We start from the raw sequence: 27490 nt of genomic DNA on the forward strand, positions 1-27490 counted from the left end.
GTTATTTTTTTAGATGCAGGATAAAACAGCAAGTTGAAGTTGAATACGACCAACATTTATATCCTTTTCACAGTCATATAATAACATTTTATCCCAGAAATATCCAAGGGAGTCTGTGGAATGCAGAACAGAAAACAAGGGAGGAAAACTTAAGAGGAGTCTGCAAATGCAGCAACAGCTTTGAAGTCTTCCTGTTTTAAGTCACCATAAATTATTAAGAAGTATGCTGAAACTCCTGTGCATGTACCATATGCCTTTTTAGAAGTAATTTGAAGTACCTGACAGCTTGGTTTTTACAACAAGGAAAAACCAAAAGTTAGGACAGTATTGCAATATTAAGACTGGTATATTTTCTTCCAGAGCTGGAAGTTATAATTAGGCCTTTATTGTCACAACGTGTTTTATCAGCCATATGCTCTACCTGTGTTGATTTGTTAAGCAGAGAACCAAAACATTTTGCTTTACTGTTTAGGTAAGCGTTCACAGAGGGACAGTGGTTAATATTTAATGTATCCAGCACCTTAGCAATACATGACTCTTCAAACAAAGTGCCTCTCCTGTGGAGACAGAGGGAGTTGGGGTTGTTCAGCCTGGAGGAGTGAAGGCTCCAAGGAAATCCTAGAGCATCTTCCCACTAAACCCCACTTAAGGTGTCTCAAATGATGAGATCTTTTAAATTGTTTATTTTTTATTTTTTTTATTTCCAACCTGGCTGTTGATTGTCACTACAGAATAAAAGATGAGAGAGAAAAGTAGAACATTTTCTGGAGCATAGCTTGCTTCCTCTCTCCTTTCTGCTAACATGACCTTATGGACCTTTGGTTTTGCTTGTAGTTAATGCAAGTCAAAGCTAAAGCCCTGTTGCTAATGGAATCTAAATGACTGACATCAATTGGATAGTGAGACACAGTTCATTAATCTGTGGCGATGATAATGAGGAATATTCCAACTTCTAAAAGCAATCAGTCTTTCCAACTCTAAAAGCAATGAGTGCTGCTCTGCAAGACTAACAAAACTGATTAGAGGGAGCAATTACTCCCTGTAAGCAGCAATCCTTCAGTAAAACTAAGGGATGTGTTTGATACCTTTATCTCAACCTATTTTCAGTGAATTTCAAGAATTTGCTTGCAATATACCAAATGCTTCTGTGCTGAAAAAAAGGGGTGAGACCAAATTACCAACGAAGCAATATGTAGCAGGGATGTTTCTTCCTTTAATTATCATTCTGCTGTTCTTGCAAGGCTACATGTTAGCACCCATCTGTGTGATAGAGGGAGAAATCTTGGCTCTAGGGGGCTATAAATAGCATTCTTTATTGCAGTAGCTGAAAGTGGACAGAACCTGCTGCTGGATAGTCCCCATCATTATCTTCAATGGGGCCTAAAATGATAACAGGGAGAAAGAGATTAAACACAATATTGTTCCTTCTTACCCAGTCAAGCAAGGCAGAACAGAGATTTGTATTGTATGATATTGTATTAGAAGCATGGTTTGGACAAAAGAAGCCTGCCATGGATTTTCTCCTGAGGGCTATCTACCCATCCAGTTTTGTTCCAGCAGTTAATACTTGGGATTTGTCTGACCCCTCTTAGATTGCTTGTTCTGGGTTACTTCTGATGTTTGACCCCAAATCTCACTGTTGGCCCTGCAGCTCCTTCCTAAGATAGGGCAGTAAGTCACAAAATAGCCCAAGTGCTTTTTCCTATGCTGGAAACCAGAATAATGCCACGCATTGAGGCTCCCCACCCTGTTCTGACACACACACACACACATTGGGTGCTATGCAGGGAACAAGCACCAGGTCTCAGTCCCTCTCCTCTGAGCCACTCCCCAGTCTGAGAAGCAAAGCCTGCAGCCCCTGGCTGGAAGCCCCACTGTGGCTTTGGGTGCTGGGTGCTGCCTTTGCCTGCATCACAATTTGGGGGAGGTCAAGTATCTGCCTCAAATCCTCTTGCTTGGCCTGGGTATCAGTGTCACACACTGCAGTGGCTTTGTGCACTCTAGCTGCTGCTGCCATGGAAGAGACTTTTCATCTGGAATGTGCATGAGGGTCTGAGATGAGTGAAATTCTTCTCTAATTAGTATCCTACTCAATCTTCTGCTCTACTGGTTCTTGTTCTTCATTATACTGCCCTGCCTGCAGAACTGGTTTGTTGGCTTAAATGCAGTTCACACAAGATTCAAACTGTCTGGTGAATTAAACAATAACTTAGGCAGGACTTGGCTTGGTTACCTATGTATCTAATATGAATTTTCTATACTATAGCCTATATTCTAATTCAGTTTTTATTTGGAGTTTCATACCTAACAGAACACATCTCAAGGCATCATTCTCTCCGACCTCTGAGAAGTTACTGTCTAAATCAGTTTGAAATAAACTATAAACAAGTTGATGTTTTTATTGTTTAGAAAGTTTTAGAAATCTTCTTGTGTTAGGTGCTGAGTTCATGCATCTTCTCTCTCAGTGTCCTGTGGATTAATGCTCTAAAACTATGTTACTACACGAATTTTCTGTGGGGTACAGCACAAGATAGTACTTGGAGAAATCAAAGCTAGATGCCTTGAACTGAATCATGGAACAGATTTATAGTGCAACTATGGAGAAAGTAAAGTTAAATTCCAGCAGAAAAAAAGAATCTTGACCAATGGCAACAGCAACAGAAATGGTCTTACTCGAGGAGTTAGTGAAAATCAAGTCTTCTGAATGTTGCTTCCGTTAGTAAAATATTAATCCAAAGAGGTTTACTGGAAGAACAATGGTTTACATGCAAAGTGATGCATTTGTTTTCTCACAAAAGATTGCCTATAAAGTCCTGTTTCCCTGAATGCTTTGGGTCTCCAGCAGCACAAGCTGAATGCTTCCATGACTTTCACGCACCAGAAGCACTCTTTCAACTTTTTCTTGAGGCTGTCTTGCCAGCTGTCCTTGCTCTCCTTCTCCACCTTTGTGGCTTCTGCAGGGTTTCTGGTGTTGCTCCCACATGCAGACAAGGTACAGTTAAATCAAGTCTGCACCACTGCATTTCTCACTGCTTCCACAAAAGCCTTGGAGCTGGATGGCCCAGCTATTGCCCATGCTGGGTTGGCTGTGCCTTGCTGGTGACCAGAGGGGTGTGTAACTCCTCCTGCCCTTTTCCTGGGGTGGGAGGTGTGCTGCAAGGCTCTTGGCCAAGCAGTGCCATTTTCTGACCTTGATCTTTTAAGTAGCATTGACAGTACTGCCTACATGTAAGTTTATTTTTCTGTTCTCAGATCCCTTCTCCAGTTATTACACTAATCTTTTAATCATTTAGGGTGATGATTTCCAAGATAATACTTATCTCTGACTGACCTTTTACACTTAAAGTGTTTCTCCTTTTGCTGACGTTGCCAAAGGACTCTGTCTGTGCCCGGAGATGGAGAACAAGAGGGATTGAGAGTACAGAAAAGGAGGAAGGTCGTGCCAAGAGGGGCGGAAGTTTTTTACCCTGTCAAAGCAGGCGGAACAGAGCAGCTGCTGGTGTACAGCAGCTCAGAGCCAGCTTGAAGCAGCTGCTCCAGGTCTGTGTGTAACTAGCTGAAAAGAAGAGAGATGGTAAGCTGCTCTGGGAACCCTGCACCACACTGCAGAGCACAAATGCTTTGCAATTACTGGGAATTTGCTGTCTGCCTGGATTTCTTCTATCACAGGCTGTCACGTCACTGCTTTAAATATGTCAGCGTGCTTCAGGGGGATTTTCTCAAGAAAAGGAGCTTTTGTGACCAATTTTCTGATGCCACGGAGTTGGCATGAGTCTCTTTTCTGAGGTGACCTTTATTTTCCAGAGTGACACTGTAATAAGCTACTACTCACTGATAACATCAAACAAAATTAGCACAGTTCCTACCATTTGGATAAGATTTGTAGGGTGTGTTTGCCCTTGCTTCCTTAGCTGCTTTCCTTCCAGGAGCAAAGCTCTGTGTTTAAAGAGGTAAGTACAAAGTTCAGTAATAAGTGATACATGCATGTCCATATGCCCAGCCCTAGTCAGGTGACTGAAGTCAGGACATAAATCAGTCTTTTATCTCTGAGCCACTGCTTTTTTTTTTGAATGTTTGCATAAGTCAAACAGAATGTTTGCAATTGCAAGCAGACAAAAAGGATCCAGGAGGTGATCTGGCTGCTTCATTTTTATTGGGAACTGAAGGGGGTGGCTGTAAGAGATCAAGCCTCTTCTGGCAGAGTATGATTACAGAGACCAAAAGACTGAGATCATTGGCACATGGTGGCAGATGTCCCAGCTGCACCAGTTCTCCCCCAACCCCTGCTCGCTGCTGACACTGAAAGCAGAAGATTTACTCACTTGGCTTCTGCCTTATGATCCTTCACTACTTCATGTGTGGTATGGGAAAACCACCACATCCTCTCTCTCCTGCCGTGTCCCCCAGGGGTCAGACACTGCTGGTGCTTCACACAGCTGGTCCCCTGACATCAGCAGGTGGTGTGTTACTGTCCTGCATGCCAAGAAAGCCTCCTGGAAAAGACTCAGCAGGATCCTCAGAGCCCTGTAGTGCAGGACTTTGATGCCCCATCTTGTGGTTCCTCCCTGCAGATGTGCTGTACACATGGCTCTGTGGGTGCTGACAAAAGGTATCCTTGTTCCTTGGGACTCAAGGAAGTTGTGAAGTCAGCTGCTTGCCTGAGCAGTCCATAAAATCTCATTTTGGAATATGTAAAACCTAAGAGTGGCTGTTTGTGTCAAATGAAAGGTCTTGCCTGCCCACTTCCCATCTCTGACAGTGGTCAAAAAGAGATGTAAGAGCAGGGTAAGTACAGAGGGAATCTTCCCCAGTATATTTTCTCAGGCCCCAGCAATTCATGGTTTCCTGGCAATTAAAGGTTGTGTTGGACTGCTGCCAAAGGGATACCACTCCTGGAGTGTAGCTGACTGCACTCCTCTTTTGTGAGGAAATCCTCCAGCTACAGCTGACGGCAAATGAGGCAGCATGCTCCAAAACAGGAGGCCACCTTTAGGGAAGCCCTAAAACCTTGGGTTTCCAAAGGTGAGGAAATCCCTGTGTAGTGGGAACACTGTTTCTCAACTGCTTTGCCCCAAACTGCACCACATCAAGCTCCCTGACAGATTTCAAAGCTCTTAGCAGGCTTGCTCTCACAGTGGCACAGGTGGAGATGTTTTTCCTCTGAACATCGAGTTTTGGTTAACCAGGTAAACAGCTGCTTTCAGGCACTGCTGCTGTAGAACCGATTCTAATCTCAAAGCAGCATAGCCTGCTGATTGCCTTTCCCATTGATGAAAATTTAGCGACTTTGGCAAAGAGGCAAGAGCTCTGGCCGGGATGGAATTATTATTGATGAAAGAATTGCAGCTCCATCCTTGGCATCAAAACTCACTTTTAAGTGCTGGCACTCAGAGATGCCTTGGAGTCCCAGCACCAATGTTCTCGCTGGACACGGGGGACTGCGTTACGGGCAGCTCATTTAATGTCAGGTACGGTGTCTGACACCCCTGGAGGAGCTGGGCCTCCCCTGGCAGGGCCGGCATTGCGGGGGGACAGCGCGGCCGGCCACAGGAACAGGAAGGGGACCGGGGCCGGGGTCTCCCGGCGAGGCTCCGGAGGAAGCAGAGCGGGTGCGGTGCCCTCAGGGGGAACTTGCGCCGTGGGCACCCGGCTCGGACAAAGTCACCGCGCATCGCGGGCCGGGCCGGGGCCGTGCAGGGCTGCGAGTGGCCGTGAGTCGCCATGCAGGCGGGGGAGCTGGCCCGGGGCAGGTAGCGAGGGCAGGGCTGCGAGTGGCCGTGAGTCGCCGTGCAGGCGGGGGAGCTGGCCCGGGGCAGGTAGCGAGGGCAGGGCTGAGGGCGGGAGGCGGTGCCGGGCAGGTGCCGCTCCGCTCCGGGCGAGGCGGGAGCGGCCGCAGGTGAGGCCCGAGCGATGCAGGCGGGCGCTGAGGGAGGCGCTGCCCTCGGGGCAGTGCGGGGGACCCTGCGGAGCCCCCGGCCCCTGCCTCAATCCGTCTTTCTCCGTTTCTCGGCCGCCCCGAGGACCAGCGGAGCGGAGGGAGCGCACTTCAGGAGGGTGGCGATCCGCAGGAAATCCAGCGCCGCTCCCGGAGCCGCAGGAGCAGCGCCCGCCGGAGCCCCGAGCCCGGCCGCAGGTGAGAGCGCAGCGCGCCGGGCAGCGGGAGCATCGCTCTGCCCCCGGGTGGGCTCCCCTGGGCTCCCTGCCTTCCCCTCCCTTCTCTGAAGGAGCAGAGGGTGCTGCTCACCTGCCAGAGCCGGGGAGATTCCCCTGTCCACTTCCGCCGTGCGGGGCTGGTGGCCGGCGTGGGGCCGGGTGAACTCGGAGGCTCATCGGGAGAGAGCCCCCCGGGCCTTCGGAGCTCATACCTTCAGCACGAAACGTACTCAAGTTGTACTTTTTATTCATGTCCATTTACACTGTTCCATATGAGACTATTGTAACACGTATTTTTATATCTAAGAGTTTTGTGCTGGCAGTTCTTAGGATGGCAGGAAAACAATGTTCCCCCTGTCGCAGACCGTGTCTTGCACCTGCCCCTCCCCAGTGCCTCCCTCTTTTCCCCCTTCAGCAACAACCTGTGCTGGACTTGTCCGGCACGTTACACTTCAGGAGGCAGCTGCATAATGTCGAAAGGGACAGACGCACTCAGGCTGGTTACCTGCGTTGCCTTGGCCACCCTGAAGAAGTACTGTGGTAAAATCTGAGCTTCAGAAAGGTGTCCTTTATCAGCAAGTTAACACACACATGCCCACACACACATATTTCCAGGTCCGAGCTCTGTGGTGTGACAGCAAGTGTGATGTGCTGTTCTCATGCTTGTGTGCCACGGCACATTGGTTTTATGGGTGTGTGAGGGCAAAGTGGGTCAAATAAAGCTTGTAATCTCTGCCATATGGTTGTTACCATGTTGGGAATTATGACATGTCAAACACTAGGGTGGGGTATTTTGCTTGGGGACAGTCATTCCATGACTTCCCGGGCAAGAGGCCTGCTTAATTAAACCATGAGTATGCACAGAGAAGAGCAGACTACCACAATGCTGTTCAGGATCCTTTATTTTAGCTTTAATGTGTAGTGACTTTGGATTTGTGCATGAAACCACAATTTTTTAATGATGGCGGGATTTTTTTTTCTCAAGGCTTTATGTGTTCATTTACATTGGGAAAGAGGAATTGGTAATTGTGTTTGCAGCATGTAGACTTGGATTTTTCATCTCCTCCAATAGAGGTATACTTATAACCAGGACTCTGCGTTTTCTGTTAGTTTGCAATTTAGTTCCTTTAGTCTTCTGCAGTTGCTCTCTGTTACCTTAGACTCCTGGGTAGTGTATTTTTACTCATCTACAATCTATTCATTGTTGCTCTTTTCATCTGTGCTCACACTAGCTCCACCAGGTGATTTATCTACTAAACATTTGTGCAGGATGCATGCAGCCTTTCAATGTGACTGCTCTCGTCAGCTGTTGGGCTGCAGGAAGGTTGTGAGGGTCATGATAGGAGCAATATCCTGCTAATCAAATGTCCTTGCACTACAATAACCAAACTCACAGTAGTTTCCTGTATTGTGACTTCTAAGTATGGAAACCTCACAAATTAAGATAAGGAAATGAATTTCAAATATGTGGGAAATAAAAGGGAGATTTGGTGATGATTTCTCCATGTAAGTTCATAAAGCCTCTCTTTTTTCCCACTCATAATCCATTTCTCCCAGAAAATGAGATGAAGGAACCTTCTGAACAGGACTTCTATTCTCAGAGGGGAACTTTGGCCCCCTTCTTCCTGTTGCAGAAGCTGCTGGAACCAGTGCTTCAGCATCCCATAAACCCAGGATAGCTTGGCAGCTTCTCTCTCTGTAGTCAGAATGTGACTGCACTTGCTTCTGTGGCTGACAAGAGCTCACCAGACTGCCAGACTGCCTTGATTCTGCAATAAAATTAATTCACAGTTGCAACATGAAGCCTGATGTTGTTCTTTCTTCTATTAAAAAAAAAAGAAAAAAAAAAAAAAGAAAAAAAAAAAAAAAAGAAAGGCAGGTGTTTATACTTTTCTGGCTTATAAAATACTAACTGGATGTGAAAAGGGTTTTCTAATGCAGCACCATGCCTTTGACCTGCTTGAAAATCTTACAGGAAAGGAGTTAGTGTAGTCCATCCCCAATCCTTGTCTCTGCCAAATGTTGTGCAAGGTGAGAGTTACTGACATTACTGCCTGGGGGACAGTTCTCAGGCAATTCCCTCAGATCTGTATCTGGAAAGGAACTCCAGAAAGTAGATCTGTTTTATGAGCTGTAAATGCATTTGAAATAATTCTGGATGATGCATATGGCAAGCATATCAGAGCACTTCTCAAACTAGTAAATTGTGTGTTAATTAGTGCAGCGACATAATAAAGACTATTGTAACTCCTGTACACTCAATATTGCCTCACAGCTTTTGACATTGGACTGATGAAGGAGGCTATGTGCAGCTTTTATGTGCTGGGAGGCAGAAGTTCAAGGATTGTTTCCATTCTTGGTGTTGCTTGAAAGTATTTCTGAGGCTGATACAAGCTACTGAAGTTTTCTGTTACAGCATCAGCCTTTTGTTATGCACTGCAGTCAAAGTGTTGGACCTGTAACAGAAAAATCTTTTTGCTCTTCCACTTGCTATAGCCCAAATTCACCTTCATTGTCATGTGCAAAGTGGCAATTGGATTTTGTTAACCTGTGAGTTTGAAAAAGCTTGGCGTGTTTAACTGCCTACAGGACAAAGCAAAATTTATCTCTCAATAGAAGTTGACATTAATTTAAAAGTTTAGTCCAAAGAGTACTTGAATCTTCAGAGATACTTTGAAATTGATGGAAAATGCCAAGTTAGGTATCTGGAAACAGTTTAGAAAAGGGTGTTGTGTGGAGTAACATAATTAACAATCTCTTTTTGAAGGGAATAGCTGTTGTGGATTTGGTGCCTTTTTTTTTTTTCCTGCTGAATTAGAATTCAGAGTTTGTGTGACTTGAGTGAAGCTTTGCTTCAAATGTGTGTGTGCATGTTAACTCAAAATTAGGCTCCCACTAGGAAACAGGTGTTTCACAGCTTGCTTGTTCAGCACTTTCACAAGCCAAGAGCTCTGCGAGCTGTGAGGGTGGCACCCCTTGGATTCTGCAGAGGATGGAGCTGTCCTAGGAGGTTCTATCTCCCCCTAGCAGACTTAATCCAGGTGTGAAGCCATCACTCAGGATGCAGGGACACAGCAACTCACTTTCATAGCAAGAAACAGCTTACTCCTGTCATCAGCACAGTCACCTCTGGCCTTGCTGCACATAAACTAGATTAGCTTTTGTGGCATTCAAATCCTGCACTGCTTCCCTGGCTTTGCCCACTGCAGTGCAAATTTTCACCCTTTCTGGAAAGTTTCCCTCTGACCACTGACTTCTAACTGTACATCTGCTGGCTCTGTGCTGTTTGTTGGCAGTCTCAGACATTGCAGAGTGCCTCGTGGGGAGCTGAGGTAATTTGCATTCAGGACAGCACTCACTGCAGCAAGGTGTCTTCTAACACTGACAGGAAAAAAAAATAGTTCCCTGCTGCTGCTGTTGTAGCTCTGCCTGTAAATGGGTATGAAATGATGGATTGTGTTAAAGGAACTTCAGTAATCTTTTGGGTTTCCACCTTGCAGTAGGAGATAAATAAATGAGACTCTAATAGCATGCTGCTCTAGTCTATGAAAAATATCTTTGTTGTTTATTTTTTAAATGCTAGAAAGATAACTGTGCCCTGCCTGACAATTTCTTATGGTTGTTTTACCTTTGAAAATACAACAATGAACATTGGGTTTTGATTCTTCTTGTTCCTGGCTTTATATAACCCACTGCATTTTGTTGACTGGTCTACAGTGACTGAAAATTTGCTATGCAGTGTGTTCAGGAAAAACCTATACAATCATTAGGGCCAATCTTAGCAGTGATTTGCATCTCTAGGTACATTAGAGACCACTGACAAAGAAAAATAGCTGCTTTATAAGCCTTCCTGGGGATTAGAGGCTTTTTGACATTTTGCTAAAACTGAGCTTTGTCAAGGAGTGTTGATACTTTAAAATGTTGAGAGAGGAAGGTGAATATGAGGAAACTGCTTCCAAACATTCCTCTCTTCAAAAATGAGGGAAAGTAATGTGTAACAAATTGCTTTATGCAGAACTCCCATGAAAATGCATTTTCCTCTCATTAGAGAGCTTCCTGTTTTAAAGCCAAATTAATCACCTCTGCCTCTTATTGAAGCAAAGGTGGGGAAGGGCCAAGAAATGGAACTTTGCTTTTGCCATTTCTTCTCCCACTTCTCCTCCAAACATTTAGGATCAAAATGATGCCCTTAAAGCCAGTAAGAGTGTACTGTTTGGTTCATACACTATCCAGTCATGTCTATGTGTATTTTGGGTTGGTTTGATGTTTCTATTTAATTCTTGTCTGACAACGTCTACTTTACCCAATAATTCTTGTTTGCCCTGTAATACTGACTTCTTGGTGATCTGGGTGTTGATTTCCTGAAATAAATTAAAGTTTGTATTCACTGATTGACTTTCAAGTGACAATACACAAAAGATTTCAAAGGAGAGTTGCAACTGACATGGTTTTGTTGAAACTTGCCTGCTCCTTTCTCCAAAAGCTTCTTTTCAACCTAGCCTGAGAGGCCAAAGTCAGGTAAGGTTCTGGTAAGTACCATTGCTGAAATGCTTCTAGGCATTGCTGAAACTGAAAGTAATAATTTGCACACCCAGTACAAATTAGTTTATTGTACAGGATCATAAATCTGATTTCCTTTGTAGATAAATTAATAAATGTGCTTGGGAAATTTCTAGATTGGAAGAGGAGAGCTTGTTCAGGGAATGTGTTACTTTTGGGTAACAAGTAAAATCGAATATTGACAAAGGAAGCTGTTAATAACAAAAAAAACCAAAACAAAACCAAACCAACAAAACCCAGTGGTTTGCCCTTGGCTATTATTTTGTTCCTCTTTCTGTCAACACCCATGCTGCTTGAAACTGCAGCTATCAGACTTTTTCCCCACTTCTTAAGTCCCAGTGAGAGACTATCTCACCTCCCAGCACTGCAGTAAAAATCCTGCTCATAACTGGGCTGTGTTTGGCAGTGTTTGTCAGTATGTCTTGGGTGCAGTGAGATCTGTGATAAAGCCCTCCAACTGCTGTGTTTTGCACTGTTGTGTCTTAAAGCAGTGTTATGCATTTGATAGATAAGTTGTCTTCCCATGATGAAGGTTTTGTCAGAGGGAAAGGAAAAATATGAAGCAAGAAAATTTTAAAATGAGGCAGTTGTGGGCTTTTTCCTCTAGTTCTCTTAATATTGGGTAGATTTTCTTTGAAACATTTCTGTCAATTCAATGTTTTAATCAAATTACTGACTGTGAATTTTGTAGCTGAAACTCTATGAGAAGAAAAAATGGCTTTCTGTTCCAGAATGGGATGCTGTGTATATTAGCTGTCTTAAATATAAGGGGATCTGGGATGAATGTTTACACTCAGATAATCAGAATGATCCTTTTCATCTGTGTTAAATCTGTGAATAAACTTTGCCTCCAGCTCTTGATGGTCAAAACATTTTAATCAAATGCGTAGCAGAGGACAGCTCGATAGATTCATGCCATTGTCAACAAACTCCTCCTGACAAAGGGAGGGAGAAGGAGAACACTGCTTAGGGAGTGTGTCCCCAGAGCACCAGGTTGTGTAAATAACCTGAGCATAAAGGAGGAAACTGAAAGAAGGATTTTTAATGGTTTCTTCACCCAGCTGCCTTGGAAATAGCATTTTAACAGAGATAAGCCTTTAGCAGAAGAAAAGTCTTTTGAAGGAAATGTAGGGAAGGGAGGGTGGGGTTCTGTTGAAATGTTGGCAAGCCATGTAGAAATCAGATGTGGTCCCAGGGTGCAGGTACACAGCAGTAAGGTGATATCAGAATATGAGGAGAATTGAGTAAAAACAGGGGAGAAGGAAAATTACTGCTACAGTAGTCTGCGAAACTAGACATGTAAAGAAATGTATTTCTAATGAGTTTCAGAGCAATTTGACACCTCTAATTGCACCGAAACTCAGTAAAATGGAGCATAAAATGTGTTAAAATTAGAGGCAAAAGACGCTGAGTGGAAGGGAGGACAGTGCAATGAAATAGCATTCATTATAAGTATTAATGCTAAGTATGTCAGATGTTAATGTGAAACAAGTTAAATAGCCCGGAAAGAAGGAAAAATGTGGTGAAACTGTACTGTGGCATGGGAAATTCTGTGGTCTGTTAAAGGCTTCTGAACAAAGGTCTTGCAGCACAGGTGATAATGTAGCTTAGAGGTGCAGCCTTCCCCTCATGGGGAACTGCAGGCACTTTCCTTCCCACAGAGATGCTGGTGTGGCCAGAATTGGATGAAGCTAGGAGAGGGACAATGGTGAACAGTGATTAAAAGTCACTGGTTCAGTGGCTGAATTTCATCTGGCCCTTTTAAGGGTTTGGCTTTTTATTAGCTGAGCATTTGATGTTTCTGTGCCAGGCTTTTGGCTCTGCTGGTTGCCACTGGGGACTTTGTGGCACTTGAGAAGTCAGCAGAGAAGTTTCTGACTGCATCTTTGGTATGTCTCCTGCTTCTGTGCAGCACGAGGGGCCTCAGCCTGGAAAACTTGAGGGCAGATCCCCCTGCCCATTCCTGGTGGCTTCTCAAGGTAGAAAATCCTAGGGTAGAGTGCAGAGCTCCCTGGCACTGCCTCTGCTTCTGGCTCAGCATCCTGACCCGACCAGCTGCTGTTCCTTTTGGGTACTGCTCAGATTTTAAGCTCCAGCTAGAAAGCTGGGGTAGGGAGACTTATTTTTATTTACTTAAGGCTTCATCTTCCTCCTAGGCTGAGACATTTCGTTGCTTAAGCTCAGGAGTCTGTCATATGCCACATGACTTTCTTGAATGCTGTAGTCGTGCCAGTTCACAGGAGAGCAGGCTCCTGGCTTCTCTTCTACCATGAAACAGGTAGTCTAAATCAAAAACCAAAGTTAGGGTCTACAGCAAACTCCTAACTCCATAAATTCCCTGAATTGTAAAATTTTTAAAGCAAACAATATTTGAAGGCAGGCTGCTTTTTAAGTATTTTGTTTTGTATCACAAGGGCTTGATGACAACTTGTTGTAGTGAGTTATTAGAATGTTTTTCCTCTTTGCCATCACTTACCATAATTTACTGTCTTGTCTGTGATACTTCATGTCCTTAATTGAATACTAGTATATATGCATTATTTATATTAACATCAGTAACTGAGTCAGGAAATTAAACTTACTGACTAATTAGGTCTCTCTTCAGAATTGGTGAGTTAAGAATCAAAGCAAAGTCACTGATACATAAAAAGTCAATTGTTTTTGATAGAATTGAATTTTTTCTCAGTTTTATGCAATTACACTGCTATCAGCCTTTTCTTCAGCTGACTCTTGCCAAAATGTCCCTGTCTTAATGCAAACATACTGTACATTCCTTTTTATTCAGTCTGACACTAACTCTCCTTATTAAGTGGTTGCATTTCATCTGTGAGGGTACAATAGTTTGTACTTCAATTATTCTCCTATGGATTAGTGGTACTAGAGCATTCAAGAAAGTAATATGAGATGAGACACCTGGGAATGGCTTTCAAAAGCCTGAAAAATCTTAATTCTTGAAACTTTAAAAGAGGGCTTTTATGCCTTTATGACTAAAGCTTGGAAATTTTTGTGTGAAAATGTGGTTTTAGGAAGGCTTTGCAAAACACCTGTTTTTTTGTGGTATGTCCAATAAAATCAGAATTGCTATCAGTGCATAAAATTATTCAGCATTTGTGTTTTGGCTTATTTTAATTCTAAATCTAGAACAATGTGAATTCTATTAAGATGTACTTTAAACTTGAGAGCAAGTTGCACCAATCTCCTACTAAGAATCATTGTCCATTTCAGCAAGCAGAGCGGTGGGAGTGCAGCAGCTTAAGCTGAGCATGTTCTGGTAATCTGAGCTGACTGTTGCTCTGTAATTACCTCTTGAGTTATGCATGATAATGCAGGAAACAGTGTTCCTCATAATTTATTAATCTATAACTGATCCAGGGGGCAAACAGGCTCACCAGACCTGCAAGTCAAGGGCAGGCAGGTGCCTGGGCTGGCTGTGAAGGTGCTCTTTAAGCCTGCCAAGGTGAGCGAGGCAGCAGGAGGTACTGCCCTGGCTCTTGTGTTTGGGGAGGGGTCCAAAGCCAGCAGCCCAGGAGGTGGGTTGTGCACATGCTTCTAAAAACTTCCCTACATCCTTTCCCCGTCCTGGATCAAGCATAGAGGGTGTCCTTAGAACAACATTGCTGACATGCAGTCAAGGGGGAGAGAAATATCCAAGTGCTGTGGATAGCCAGCAGGAGCCCTGGCTGGTGCTGGTGTGGGCTAACCTTGGTCTTCAGTCTGCAGGATTGCCCCTTTAACTGTTCCTTTTATTTCTTTTCTGTATAAGGGCTGCTTGTGCACGGGATATATGAAAAGCTTTTTTGTTCATAGAAATGAGAACAATATTAACATTGTGTGTGTTAATAAGGAACTTAAAGGAACTTCAAATCCCAAGTGAGTTACCTCTTCAAAGGATTTTCGTGGAGCTTAAACAAACAAGTGTCTGTTCATCATAACTGTGGAGAATTATTATTTCCTGGTTTTAACAACTGTTACCTTTTAACACTGTTATGGTTGCTTTTCCCAGGTGGCCAATGCCAACTGTCAAGTTCACTAGTTTTTTATGGGATTTTTTGGAGCTGTTGTGACTAAATGCAGGTGAGCTGCTGGAGAAAAGTAGCCTACCATTTTAAAACCTGAGTAATATCAGGGTGTTGTAACGTGGTATATATCATGTACCTTATTACTGTGAATATTGTGCCCTCTTTGCTAGGTCCCAAGTGCCATTTAGGTCTTGTATGGGACTGGATCCTGATTAAAATGCATCTTAATTGAGTTTTTTGCCTCTTGTAGCTTACAGAAAATGTTGAGATAGGACAGTGGTAGGTTCTAAATGAAAAAGGGATCAAGTAGTTTCACCATGCATGTCTTATGATTTGTTGGTTTAAAGGCTTACGTGAGGCTTAGAAAACAGGAGTATTTTAGGGGTGTTGTGTCTATCTCAAACTGTCACATTACTTTTTCCTCCCACAAGGTTAAACACTGTTGATTGAAGGCATCTGCCAAGCCCTTAACTGATTGCTTGTGTTCTGCTGGGGTCAAGGCATCTGTGACCAGCATTTATCTGAAATAGCATGCAGTATATGACAACGGATCAGGATTCTGGTATAGGAGACATCAGAAAGTCTTCACAGTCTTCTAAAACTACTTTGATCCAGATACTTCAGACTCTTCTTCTCTAAAAGCTCATTATTTTCACTATGGCTTTCTGAGAAAATATTAATGTAGTCCTTTCAAATAACAAAGAGGTTTTAAATTGGACACAGAGGAAATGACTGGTGTATATAAATGTGGGCTGGTGATGCTGCTCAAGTACCTGCAATGGGGAACAGCTCTGGGGCACAACAGCTTGTAACTATTTTCCAGTTAATTTGTTTAGGTGTGATATTAGGAATACTCAAATATGGTGAAGTTACAGAATCCAAACACTCACTCGGTGACTCCAGAGCAATGCAAGTGAAAATTCCAGTTACTGTGCTGGGACCCATAAAGTGTCACTAGTGTTCCTTTGCAGCACCAGCCTTTCCAATGGTTTCCTTTTGCCTAGAGGTGGAGGCAGGTGATAGATCAGGGAAAAAAAATACAGAATTCTGAGTTAGAGTGTGTTTTTGGAGAGAGTTTTCTGCAGGAAAAAGAATTTGGTCAGTCTGCTGCCCTGTGGTGTGCACTGCTATTGCTCACACTGTTGCTGGCTTGACAGAAAAAAAACCACAAAACCTTTCACTCTTTGCTTCCTCTCACTGCAAGGAAGGAGATTAGAAACCTGAGCAGAAGTAGATGAATTGTTCTCTGTGGACACCACAAGAGAGCGTATATTTAGTAATCATCATTTTCCACAGTGCTCCACTGAGCTCTGTTTGCTTGTACAAAAGTACTTATGGGAGAAAAGAGCCACTCCTGCCCCTCTCTGCTTCCCATACATTCATTCTCAGGTGGTTCTTTGTGCCCCTGTACCACCCTGAATCTATAGTTTGGGGTGGAAATGGAGGAATTTCTCCAAGTACTTTTCCTTCCTCAGGAAGTCAAACAAAGTAGCTGCTTGCTGTCAAATGTTAGCTTCAGTTTCAGGAAGGAAAAATGCTTTTTAAAAATGAGAAGTGAGAATATATTATCCTTCCTGAGACTGAGAAGGACTACATGCTTATTATAGTCAGTGAGCTGACAGGCAGCACTAAGTGTGGGTAAGGCTAGCAGAGCTGGAAACTGAAGTACACAGAGCTACAGAGCTGGGGGATCTTAAATCCTGCAGTTGGTTTTCTTTTTTCTTTTTTCTTTTTTCTTTTTTCTTTTTTCTTTTTTCTTTTTTCTTTTTTCTTTTTTCTTTTTTCTTTTTTCTTTTTTCTTTTTTCTTTTTTCTTTTTTCTTTTTTCTTTTTTCTTTTTTTTTTTTTGTTTGTTTTGCTATGTGAGGGAGAGCATGTTGTTTGAATTTAAAATACAATATTTGCTGTGGCACAGGATACAGAAGCAGGATCAGCTTTCTGATAAGGAGTTTTTTTCAGGTATAGTATACAAGGGATTAGAAAAGCAGGAGCTATTCAGTAACTATGGGGAGGACTGCATGGTGCTGAAAGGACCCAATGCCTAAGGATTTTCTTTTTTCCTTTTTTTTTCTTGGTGCATGGGTATGTATTGAAAGAAGGAAGGAGAACTCTGATAATTAGTAAGCATGTTAAACTCTAAATGAAAACTTCTCAACTGCATTACAGCATCTGCTAGCAAGCCGCATAAAGATAATATATAATAATATATAGATAATGAAATTCTGATCATGAAGAACAACCTCCATTTTTACCATAAGCTTTTGAATGACATGTGCAAATACAGAACCAAATTTTGTGTGGAACGTATGCTTTTCCCACTGTCCTTTTTTTTTTTCTATACGTGGACAATCTGCAGTTTAAATTATGATTGTATAATTAATTATTTGATGAGTGTAGAAAATCAACTTTTACTCTTTTCTACTGATTAACTTGGCAGTGTGGGATTTTGGGCTTGTGGGGTGGATTTTTTTTGTTTGTTATTTTTAAATACTGTTCTGTTCCCTAATTAGGACTTAGCAGATACACTTAGGAATATACAGGCAAAATAACTTTCTGAAAAGATGCATAATGTTTGTTTCCTGATTAGTGGATTGTGGGGAATGACTGCATCTCTCTTCTCTGATTAATTTATTTGATATTAAAAAGGAAGCAGGTGTGAATTCTTTCTATTAATTCTAATTTGGGTGTTTGAATTAAAAAAAATAAGGTAAAAGCACAACTGTATTTTTCAGCTCTTCAGAGATTAAAGGAAGATAACTTTAACAACATTATATCTATGACAAGAATCTGAGTTTTGAAATCTAATGCAGAATTTTATTTTACTTCTGTTAAGGTAATTCTAATATAAAGTTAATAAGGTAATTTATATTTAATATCTTTATTCTGCTTCAGTATCTTTCAAAACATTAGTCATGTTGGTTTACCCACAGAATTGTGCCCTGTGTTGAAAATGTGAAAATTCAGTCTTAGTGCATGATACCTATGTACATTTAAGATATGAGCAGGTGCATATTGCTCTTTATTGACAAATATCAATAAAACAACATGTAGGCAAGTCTTGACATATGAATATTTAACTCCATGTTTGTACACAGACTTAAATAGGGATCCTGTTCTTACTAGGCTCAAAACAGGCAGGCAAAGTAAATGCAGTAATTTTTTTAGTTTTTATTTTTTTACTTTGTAATTGAATTTAAAATCTTATTTCCCTCATGGCATCTCACTGAATTCTCCACCAGCCTTTGCTAAGAAAAGCATAATAAATTGCCTCTGTGCTGGAGCCAGGGAGGGAGGGCTGCAGCGTGCTCACCACAGCAGCTGTGCATATGCAGCAGTGGGAATGGCAGGATTTAGGGCTGGGCTAGCAGATTCCCCATGCTGCTGCCATCCCTTGGGCTGGGGCTGGGGCTGGGGCACTACTGGGTTCTGGCAGCAGGGGCTACTGCTGAATTTCCAGCTGGCTGTGGCTCAGCTCTGCTTTCCCTTCCTGCACTGGCAACCATGGGCTCAAGCTACAGACAGCGTTTAACAGAGTTTAGGGGCAAAATATTAAACTCCTTAGAGGTTCTGAGCTTTTCATGTTCAGGGAACAAAAGGCAAACTGATAACAGCATTAGTTATATATGGTTTCCTCTGTCTTATTTATATGTATCTTCAGATGGAGCTCCTCACTCCAGCATGGTTTTTAACAAAACAGCAAGCTGACTTATATGGAGGGGAGCTTAATACACAAACTGATAGGGATAGGACAAGGGGAGCAGTTTGGAACTAAAAGAGGGAGAGATTTAGATTAGATATTAGGAACTCATTTTTTATTCACTGGGTGGTGTGGCACTGGCACAGGTTGCCTGGAGAAGTTGTGCTCAAGGCCACTTTGGTTGGGTCCTGAGCAACCTGGTCTGGTGGAAATTGTACCTGCCCATGGGGAGAGGTTGGAATGAGATGATCTTTAAGGTCCTTTGCAACCCAAACCATTCTATAATTTTATGGATGTTCATACACTGAACTTTTTTGAACTCTTTGAAAATCTTGAGTACTGACCTACAGCCAGTAAATCAGCTTTAATTTTCCTAAGGTTTAGTTTAACTGTGAATTGTTTGCAAATATGCTCTCCCCAATACAGCTGTAATTCAATAGAAATAGTTGTGCTGAGTAAATTGGCCGTGTCATATGAAAGGTGAAGGGATATCTGACCTGTCTGTTGCATATTTACATAAAATCAGACCTGGCCTTTTTATGATCAGGTGAAATAAATATGACCACGTAGAACATAGGCTTATTTCCCACAGACTTAATTTAAAAGGTTTCTCTTTCACAGATTAATCTGTGATTAATTGTAAAATAGTTACAATTGGCTCAGCATGATTGTTTTCTATCCTTATTTCAAAGTCTAGTATGAAAACAGAGCAATTTACCTGCATATTTCTTTCCTTGAGAGTGGTTACTTGTGAGCTGGAGATCAGTGATGAAAATCTGGAATTGAGGATAAATTGCCTATGGAAATGGATAAAAGGTAAAATATCCTAAACCTTTTAGTGGTTTTGCTGTAATTCCTGCACTATGCTTTTCATATCTGCAGTGTGGTTACTTATGCTGGGTAGTGAAACCTTTCTGAAACTCAATTTTGCTTTCTGCTTCCATGGCAATTGATGCTCTTTAAAAAAAAAAGGCAAAAAAACAAGCAAAAAACCCAACCCCAAAGTAATGCACTTCTCGTTTTCCCTGTGTCTGTGCAACTTAACACTTCACCTTCAGAAACTGCTCCAAGAGCTTGTTGAATGCCTCTCTGAATCCCTTGGTGACTCTGCTGATGCTTGGCAAAATTTGTCTCAGCAACTTTCTTTCCTGTCCCTCCTCTTTGTGACTGAGCAGCATGATAAGAAATTATATACAAGTTATTTGCTGTAGTTTTTTTGGACATGTGAGGCAGATGTACTTGTCAAGTGTGCTTCCATCTAAATAGGAACAAATGATTTTTTAGGACTGTTTTGTCAAATTGGGAGCCAAAATGCTGGATCCTGTACTATACTGGGTCCCAAATTTAGTAAATTTTTGTACATTTTTATTTTATTTTCAAGCAGCCCTGTATAGCAAGTAATAGTGTTTTGAATGGATTGAGGCTCTTTACAACCTATTTATTCAAGCCCATAATGTTTTCATTTGTAATGTTCTCATTTGTATATGTATTTTTCATCTCAGGAGCAAATAATCAGCCTTCAAAAGTTTTGAAAGTATTTCCTTTGATAAAATAATTTTGACCTATTTATCTTAGTCTGTGTGATAAGTATAGTTTTACCTTCAGAATTGTCTTCTCTGCAAAAGAAACTTGAAAGGATCAGAACTCCATTTGCCTTCAAAAAGAGGAAGCAGCTACTGTTTTATTTGATTGATATCTCCATCTTATTGGACAAATAATTATCAAAGCTTCATATTGCTGCATAAACAGCAAGGAAAGGAGTATGGATGAGAAGATTGCAGGTGATGTTTCTATATTTTAGGGTGTTTTTACACCACAGGCTATTACATTAGAGAAACAGTAAATACTTATCAGATTATTGCTTTCAGCCTGCTCTGCTGATACTGAGATTGCTTTGAGAGCAGTGCTGTGAAGAGACATCCTTCAAAACACTGACCCAGTGTGAAATGAATACAGAATGTTTCAGCTGCAGGACTATTCCAAAACTGGTTTATGTGAGCTTATTACTGTACTTGCAGAACTGAGAAGCAATTGCTATAAACTGAGCATTCTTTGTGCCCCAGAGCTCAGAACAAAAATATTACTTCTTCCTTCTACCAAACAGCTGGAAGTGTGAAGTGTGTTTATGACCATCTCCTAAGTATTTTCAATGTGGACGCCTTGTTTTACAGACAACCTGGCAAGGATCAGGTATGGGTGACGAAAATCCCACTTTCTGTTGATGGCAGCTCACTCATTCCTGTGGGAAGGACGGGGAATGCTCAGCAGGCAATGATACTGCTCTGCAGGGAATGATGAGTGCAGCCTGACAATATATTCCTCTGGTAGCCACACTATTGTGCTTGCCATTTGTCTGGGTGGAGTTTTACTACTCGCTGAAGTTTCTGCTTTCTGGAGGAGGTTATGCATGCAGAGAGAACAGTGAGCATGAAGTGGAGGTGTTCTGAGCTTCTGTGGGGTCTTGCCATCTTTCTCTGCACCCACATATAAGAGCAAAATGTAAGAATAAAGCTCTAGCTTTAAAAACATTTTCATGTATTCATAAAAAAACTGAAAAGTGCCATATTCTGGTGGGGAAAAAAAAGCTCTTCCTCTCGTTTTGGCCTTGAAAACCACAAAAGGAAGTGAAAGAGGCAGTGGGCCCTTCAGTCTACAGGTTGTGCAGCCACCTTGGCTGGCTCTGAGGATATAGCACGAAGTCAGCCTGGTGTAAAAAGAATCTCTTTTGACCTAAGGAGAAAATGTGAATTCCCAATTTCTTACCAAATGCTCGTAGATGTCTTCACTGGTAAGTTAATAAATTCCTGTATGTAGACAAGAATCCTTCAGAAAAATAGGCTAGGGTGTAGATGTAGTTTTCCATAGAACTACTTACCTTAAGGCAAATATTTAATGCAGCAAATGTTTAAGTGAAAAAGTAATCAGGGATTTGTTTACTGAGAAACACTGAAGGACAAAAAGAAAAGGGAGGGGTGGAATAGAAAAGCAGTATTCTATTCTGCCAACAATGTGATTCAGAATTAAATTCCTGCCTGCAGTTAATTGGGATTGATTGTCTGTTTCTAAATTATGCATAGGAAAAGGAAAGGTATTACTCAGTGGGGTTAATCAGAGTTGTGAGAGCAAGTTTGGAGTTTTCTATTCTGCAGCCAGGATTTTACATGCGTATGTAACAGCTAAATATCCTGTTTTTCTGAGGTATTGAGATTGAGCTCTTCTGAAAACCGCTTCACTAAGTTACAAGTTTGAATATTGGATTTTTATTTCTAACTTTATACATGTAAACCAACAGATTCAGGTATCTAATTTGGTGGATTAATATCAGTAAGTGAATATCTAGGTATTTTAACTATTTCTGGAAACTCAGAAATGTCTATGCATAAAACAATGGTTTCTGCCCCTTTTCAGCCTGTGAAATTGTGAGTAAAAGCTAAATGTAAGCTGAGCAAATGGCTTCTGTGGACAGCTGAGGTTCGTGCTGCAGTGAAAATGCGAGGTCTAGAATGCAGTAATTAGAGAGGGTAGTCAATACTTGTTAATGAAGGCAGTGCTTGTGATCTGTCTCTGAAGGGGGAGCAGAGCAGTGCTGCCCTTCCTGCAGTGCCTTATTGACCTGCTACAGCAGCCACTCTGCTCAGCCATGGAATAATGGACGTACTTTCTTTAAGAATAAATAACCTCTTTTCCAAAAAGTGATGGAAATAGTTCAGGAAAAATGAAAGGTGCTTGGGACTGCAAGGTGTATGGGTACATAATGTGTGTGTGCAATTACAAGGGGTTTTGGTGGGATTTACAAGCTCCAATAGAGGCCTTTTAAGAACAATTTCCCTATTTTTTAAATGTGACTTTCATTTTTGTTAAATAGATCAGTCTAAAGGGTTTATGCATAGCTCGAATGAGGGAAATTTAGTCTGTGAACAACTTGCTGCTGTGAAAGGGTAATAAATGAAATATGAGGTGTTTGGCAGACAAGCTTCAGAAATGTTTCAGTGATTTACTTCTCTGGGAAAGACTGCTGCCACGTAATTCCATTAACTGTATGACATGGCTGTGCAGTAGCCAGGCGTGTCACTGCCCTTGAATTTCCATTTTGTTCATTCTGTTATTTGTGCTGTTCCCATGAACTGCTTTCCTGCCTCTTTCCTGGGGTGCCAGCTTCTCGGAGGTGATGATCAGAATAGCCAGCTTGTGGTGGTGACCTCTTCTATATTGTAGCTGTCAGAGCGAGTTTGTGAGGATCAAAGATGGAGAAAGGGGGCTCTATTAGAAAATGAGTCTTTGCATGGCATTCCTTTCAAGGCTGTTCTAAATCTGGCTTAAGATGAAGAACATGTCACTGAGGTCTCTGCTATGCTATTTAGTTCCACAATTATGGAAGAAAGTACCAAAGATGGAGAGCTGATCGCTTTCCCATGAAAAGGGAAAGCTACCACTTATTTCCTTTTAGAGCAAGGTAAATGAAAGGGGGAACTATTGGGAATTCTCCTATGAAGTGTTAGTGCATTGTTTTAACCAATTTTGTTCTATGTAGGTATGATGTCATGTGCAGGAAAAACAAGTATGACCCCCCCAAATTCTGCTTGCTCAATTTATCATGCTTTTTATGGTTATTACCATGATTTGGTAGTGATCAAGGCTGTTTTCAGAAGCTCTTACAGCACTCTACACACATGCTGGGTAAGGTCCTGATATCTCACAGTACTCAAAGCTGCTTTGCATAAAGTGAAACATTCCTTCGTTCTGCTGACTCCTGGGCTCACAATGCTCACCATTCCAGAATATATCACTTGGAAGCCTGCAGTGATCTATATGGACTGACTTCTTTTCTTTTTTAAAAATGCTTCAATTATTGACAATATTTTATTTCTCAATTGATATTGGGAACAATGAACACTTCATATCCTACTACTGTTGTAATGGAAATGTCTTTTTGGAAGTGACTTCTGTCAGGACTGCTCTAACTTGGTAGTTGCAGGATAGTCAGTGACAGACCACTGGTGCTGGTGGTGGGCTTTAGATTGCCATCCTAATCCAATGGACTTTTAAAACTTCTTTGCCATGGTGTTTGCAAGATGGCCACATAAACCCGAGTGGGTTTTGCCTGGTGGTATATTGAAACCACTTGTTGACCTCTAATAGGAATGGTTTTCTTTGTAGATGGTTTATGTACTGGTGTTCAGTCTTTTACATTTTCTGCTCTAAACTCATTGTGGTGGGACCTGAATGTGGAGCCCACTTCAAATGCCACTTGTGTGCTCAAAGAGAGAGGGTTAAGATTTCAGCCAGGCCAGAGCCATAGGAAAGGCAGGGTCTTTCTGGTTCACCTGGGGAGAGTAAAAAGGGTAGAAAGTCAAGCTTTTGAGTACACTGAACACCACCAAAAACTGAATGCTGCTGTTCAGACTTATTTTTCCACTTGTTCTCTTTTTTGGTAAATTTTTGCACTGTACTTGAAGTGTATATGGGGTCTTGTTTGGGAAATCATAACCTCAAAGCACAAATCTTATATGACTAAAGAATGAGCTACATTGGTCTACCTGTACTTTTTTGACAGATGAAAAGCCTTATTTAGATATTTTCTCTCTGCTGTCTTGCTGGAACCATGAAGTTCTTCTCTTTCAATGGAGCTGTGTGTGGTTTGAAGCAAGGAGGAAAGAAACTGAATCTTTAAACAAGGCATTTGTATCATTGTAGGAGTTCTGGGAACACAGTATAAAGAACTGATGCTATGTGTATGAAATATCATTTTCAATGGAAAATGTTTGCTTAGAGGAAAGTACATTAATGTTGCTCATTTCAGTTCTGTAAATTTTACAGAAGCCAGGCTGGGGTAGGAGAGTCCAGTTTTGCTTTTGTAAGTCCAAAAACCAAAAGCACAGGTGGCTTCTGCACTTACTGTTTCTAGCTGAAGTGTTGTCTGTCACATATTTGAAAAAAATCAACCTTCCCATCTTCCTAAGCTGCTTGTTGTATATCTAAAGCAAGCAAGACAAGCCAAGCCAGCTAAGGTCAGAGAGCTGTAATTTACACATGGTGAGGATATATGACAAGTTTGTCTGGGTTTCAGACTCTCCATCTCTCAGTTTGCAGGCTCAGCCTCAGCAGGGGAGGCTGATGTGCAAGGTGTGAGGGCAGCCAGCTGATGTCTCCTAGGTTCTCCCACAGACACCTGATCTGGAAAGCTCTTGGCTAACTTGGCTCTGTCATGAGCTCTTTTTTACTGTTATTTCTTCTTTCCCTCTGATTTCCTCAATTATCTGAGCTGGCCATACACAGCTTTGTTCAGGGCACTTTCTGGCTCAAAAGTTTCTATTCTCTCCTGGTCTCTTGGGCATCCTTTTATTTGAGATATCTGCCACAGTTCAAGAAGTCCTAGCTCTGTGCTCTTTTCTCTACTGCCTTGATATGTAATCTTCCTGTGAATTTTTGTCTTTAGGATCCTGACATTGCCTGGAAATAGCTCATGGTAATTCTATTTTATTTTTTTAAATCAGACTGTACTATTATTGTAAGATCTGTGGAACATAGAGGCTGTGATGCACAGCACTGTAACTGCAATGAGAATCAAATTTAATGAAATGCAGTCCTTATGTGATGAAGGTTCCCAGGGATCACCAGATATCTCAGAGAATAGCTTGGGGTTTTTTTGTGAAACTTGTGTCCATTTTTAAACAAAAATTAAAAATATTAAAGAAAAAGTAAGTGTTCCTCATGAGTATTTTATGTCTGTCAAATAGTCAAAATGAAACTGGTAAGCCAGTGTCAGTGTCTGCAGTTAGGTTTATTTTTAAAACTTTTGTCCTTCTCTTGAATGTATTCCAGACATGTATTTTATCTTCACACCTCCAGAAGATACAATCTCTGACAGATAATTGTAAACTTGATAAAGTTTCTTTGCACTTTTACACATCTTGACACTTGAACTTTTAAATATCATTGTTGTATACATATTAGTACAGTGGAAATGATGGGCTAAGAAACACACATTTTGTAAAGAAGGCACTTTTTACTGACTTTTGCAGTGTGAATCTTAATTTAATTTTTTTTTTATATTTAGCTTAAATGTAGTCAAGCCACTGTGTACTTAAAGAAGGCTTCTTTGGCGCCCTGTCTTTGGTTTGTCTCTCTCCTTCTGTGCCCCTTGATAAGACTTTTGAGACTGAAGTAGGATGTTGAGGTTCCTGTTTCATGGACCAGTTTGTTCTGTAAATAGGTCAGTAAGTGGTTGGCTGGCTACTTTTTCATCAGCAAGTTTATACTGCCTTAGAGATTTATCTGTCACTGCAAGTAACATCCATGCTGATTGCTCTGAAACAGCAGTGAAATACAATAACCATGATTGGATTGCTGCTGTTGGGATAATGGTGGAGGGGAGCACTACAAAATAATGAACTGTCAGGTTCCAGCAGAATTCTGCTCTTTATTTAGTATAATGTTTGTGGTTTCCTGTGGCTTCTACTTTTTGTCATGCTTGCTACATAGGTGTTTAAGCTTTTATAACAGTACCTGATGATAGCCATCTAGTCTTTTGCAAATTATCACTTTCAGTGCCGAGTAGCTCCCCACACACATTGGGTACTACCCACCCTTGTTATTACAGAGGAAAAAAATTGCATCTGCTTCTTCCCTCCAAAGTGGTGGATTTTAGGTCATTTGGTTGCTTCTGACTCAAGAGACAGGGTAGCAGAATTTCTGGCTAAAAGTTTGTAATCTGGAATAAATGTTTCCTGGTTGTCTTGAGGGGTTAAAATAAATGTCAGCTGATTGTGGGGGTGTTAAAGGGCATGACACTGTGCTTATGGGTCTGGGTTTCTTCCTGCACCTGTCTTTTCTCTGCTTTTTCCAGCTGATCCTCTGTGATATATTTGAAATCTAAGTGCAGATGTTATACGATGAATCACTTTTTTTGTTGGCTTGTGCACCTTTCCCTCACTTCTTCCTTCATCACCTGTTTGAGGGGGTTTCTGTTAAACTCTCAGAAATATCACAGTGGTGGTTTGATCATCCTTCATGTCTCTTGATGCCAATGCTGTGCCATACAGACAGACTTTTCTCTTAAAAATCCTTAATCTGAAAAAAGTAGTTTAGTTTCAAGCACACTGTTATATGAGCAAAACCTTGCTGCTTTCTTCTTGGATTTTTTGTTTGGTTGGGTTTTTTTACTAGATTTAGGCCTTTTAAGTCCTAAAATACTTGTGAGCTTATTAACAGTCCTTCTCTAAAATATCAACAAATAGTATTGCTGAGAGCCCTGTTCATGAATAATCTTGAAATACCGAGAGAAATGTTATATCTGCTGTCTTCCCAGAAGCCCCGTGCATCAGCCAGTAAAAATAGATTAGTGATGATATAGTAGTAGCAACATTCTCAGTCTAGAAGTTGTTCCCTTTGGAGTGGGATGTGCAGAACTAAATCCAGACAGGCACATGGGAGACTGTGGGTAGGGATGTGAGCAGAAAAAAGCAACACTGGTTGCATTTTTGGAATACCTCTTTTGATGCTGAACCTGGGAAATCATGAGATGACTTTTAACAAAATTCCCGGGATCCTGGAAATTTGCTGTCTTCTCAGTGGAATTTTTCCATACAAGGTCAGTATCTAAACTCCCCAGTGGCATTTTTCAAATGTACTTTTAGAACAGCTAACTCTTGAAACTTGGCAAAGACAAGCAGCTGCCTCCCTAAAATGATCCCTGGCAGTTGATTACCGCTTTCCCCAGCTGGCAAGTTTTCCTGTTGTTTTCCTCTTCCCTTTTGTGTCAGGCAATTGGTGATATTTATTTGTCCTCTAATGGGAAAGCAGTTTCCTCTATCCCATATTAGAACAAAGTCTGATTTTTATTTTGATTCCTGAGGCCTTTATTTTTTTCCTCTCATATGCAACTGCCTAAAAACACCATGGGTGCTGTCAAGAACTGCATGTTCATTTTTCTTGCCTTATAAATATCTGCACAGCCTCAAGTAATTAATGATTGTTTCCTCCTCCTGTGCTCATAGTCAGTGGGATTATTAATGCTGGGGTTATGCACACAGAAGTCTGCACAGAGAACTGAGGAAGGAATA

At 41.5% G+C, this 27490-nt stretch overlaps 1 protein-coding gene across 1 annotated transcript in view; it reads left to right on the forward strand.

The window, feature by feature from the left end:
- Positions 1-6114: 6114 nt before the first annotated feature.
- Positions 6115-27490, forward strand: part of FGD4 (FYVE, RhoGEF and PH domain containing 4) — a 106250-nt gene continuing 84874 nt past the window's right edge. Inside the window, exon 1 of the mRNA XM_071422440.1 lies at positions 6115-6133. The gene's annotated coding sequence lies outside the window, so the exon portion shown is untranslated. The remainder of the gene's footprint in view (positions 6134-27490) is intronic.

This window comes from Agelaius tricolor, unplaced genomic scaffold (assembly GCF_023055355.1).
Source record: "Agelaius tricolor isolate 1412-34295 unplaced genomic scaffold, bAgeTri1.0.p SCAF_3, whole genome shotgun sequence".
In the NCBI taxonomy this organism is placed as follows: domain Eukaryota; kingdom Metazoa; phylum Chordata; class Aves; order Passeriformes; family Icteridae; genus Agelaius; species Agelaius tricolor.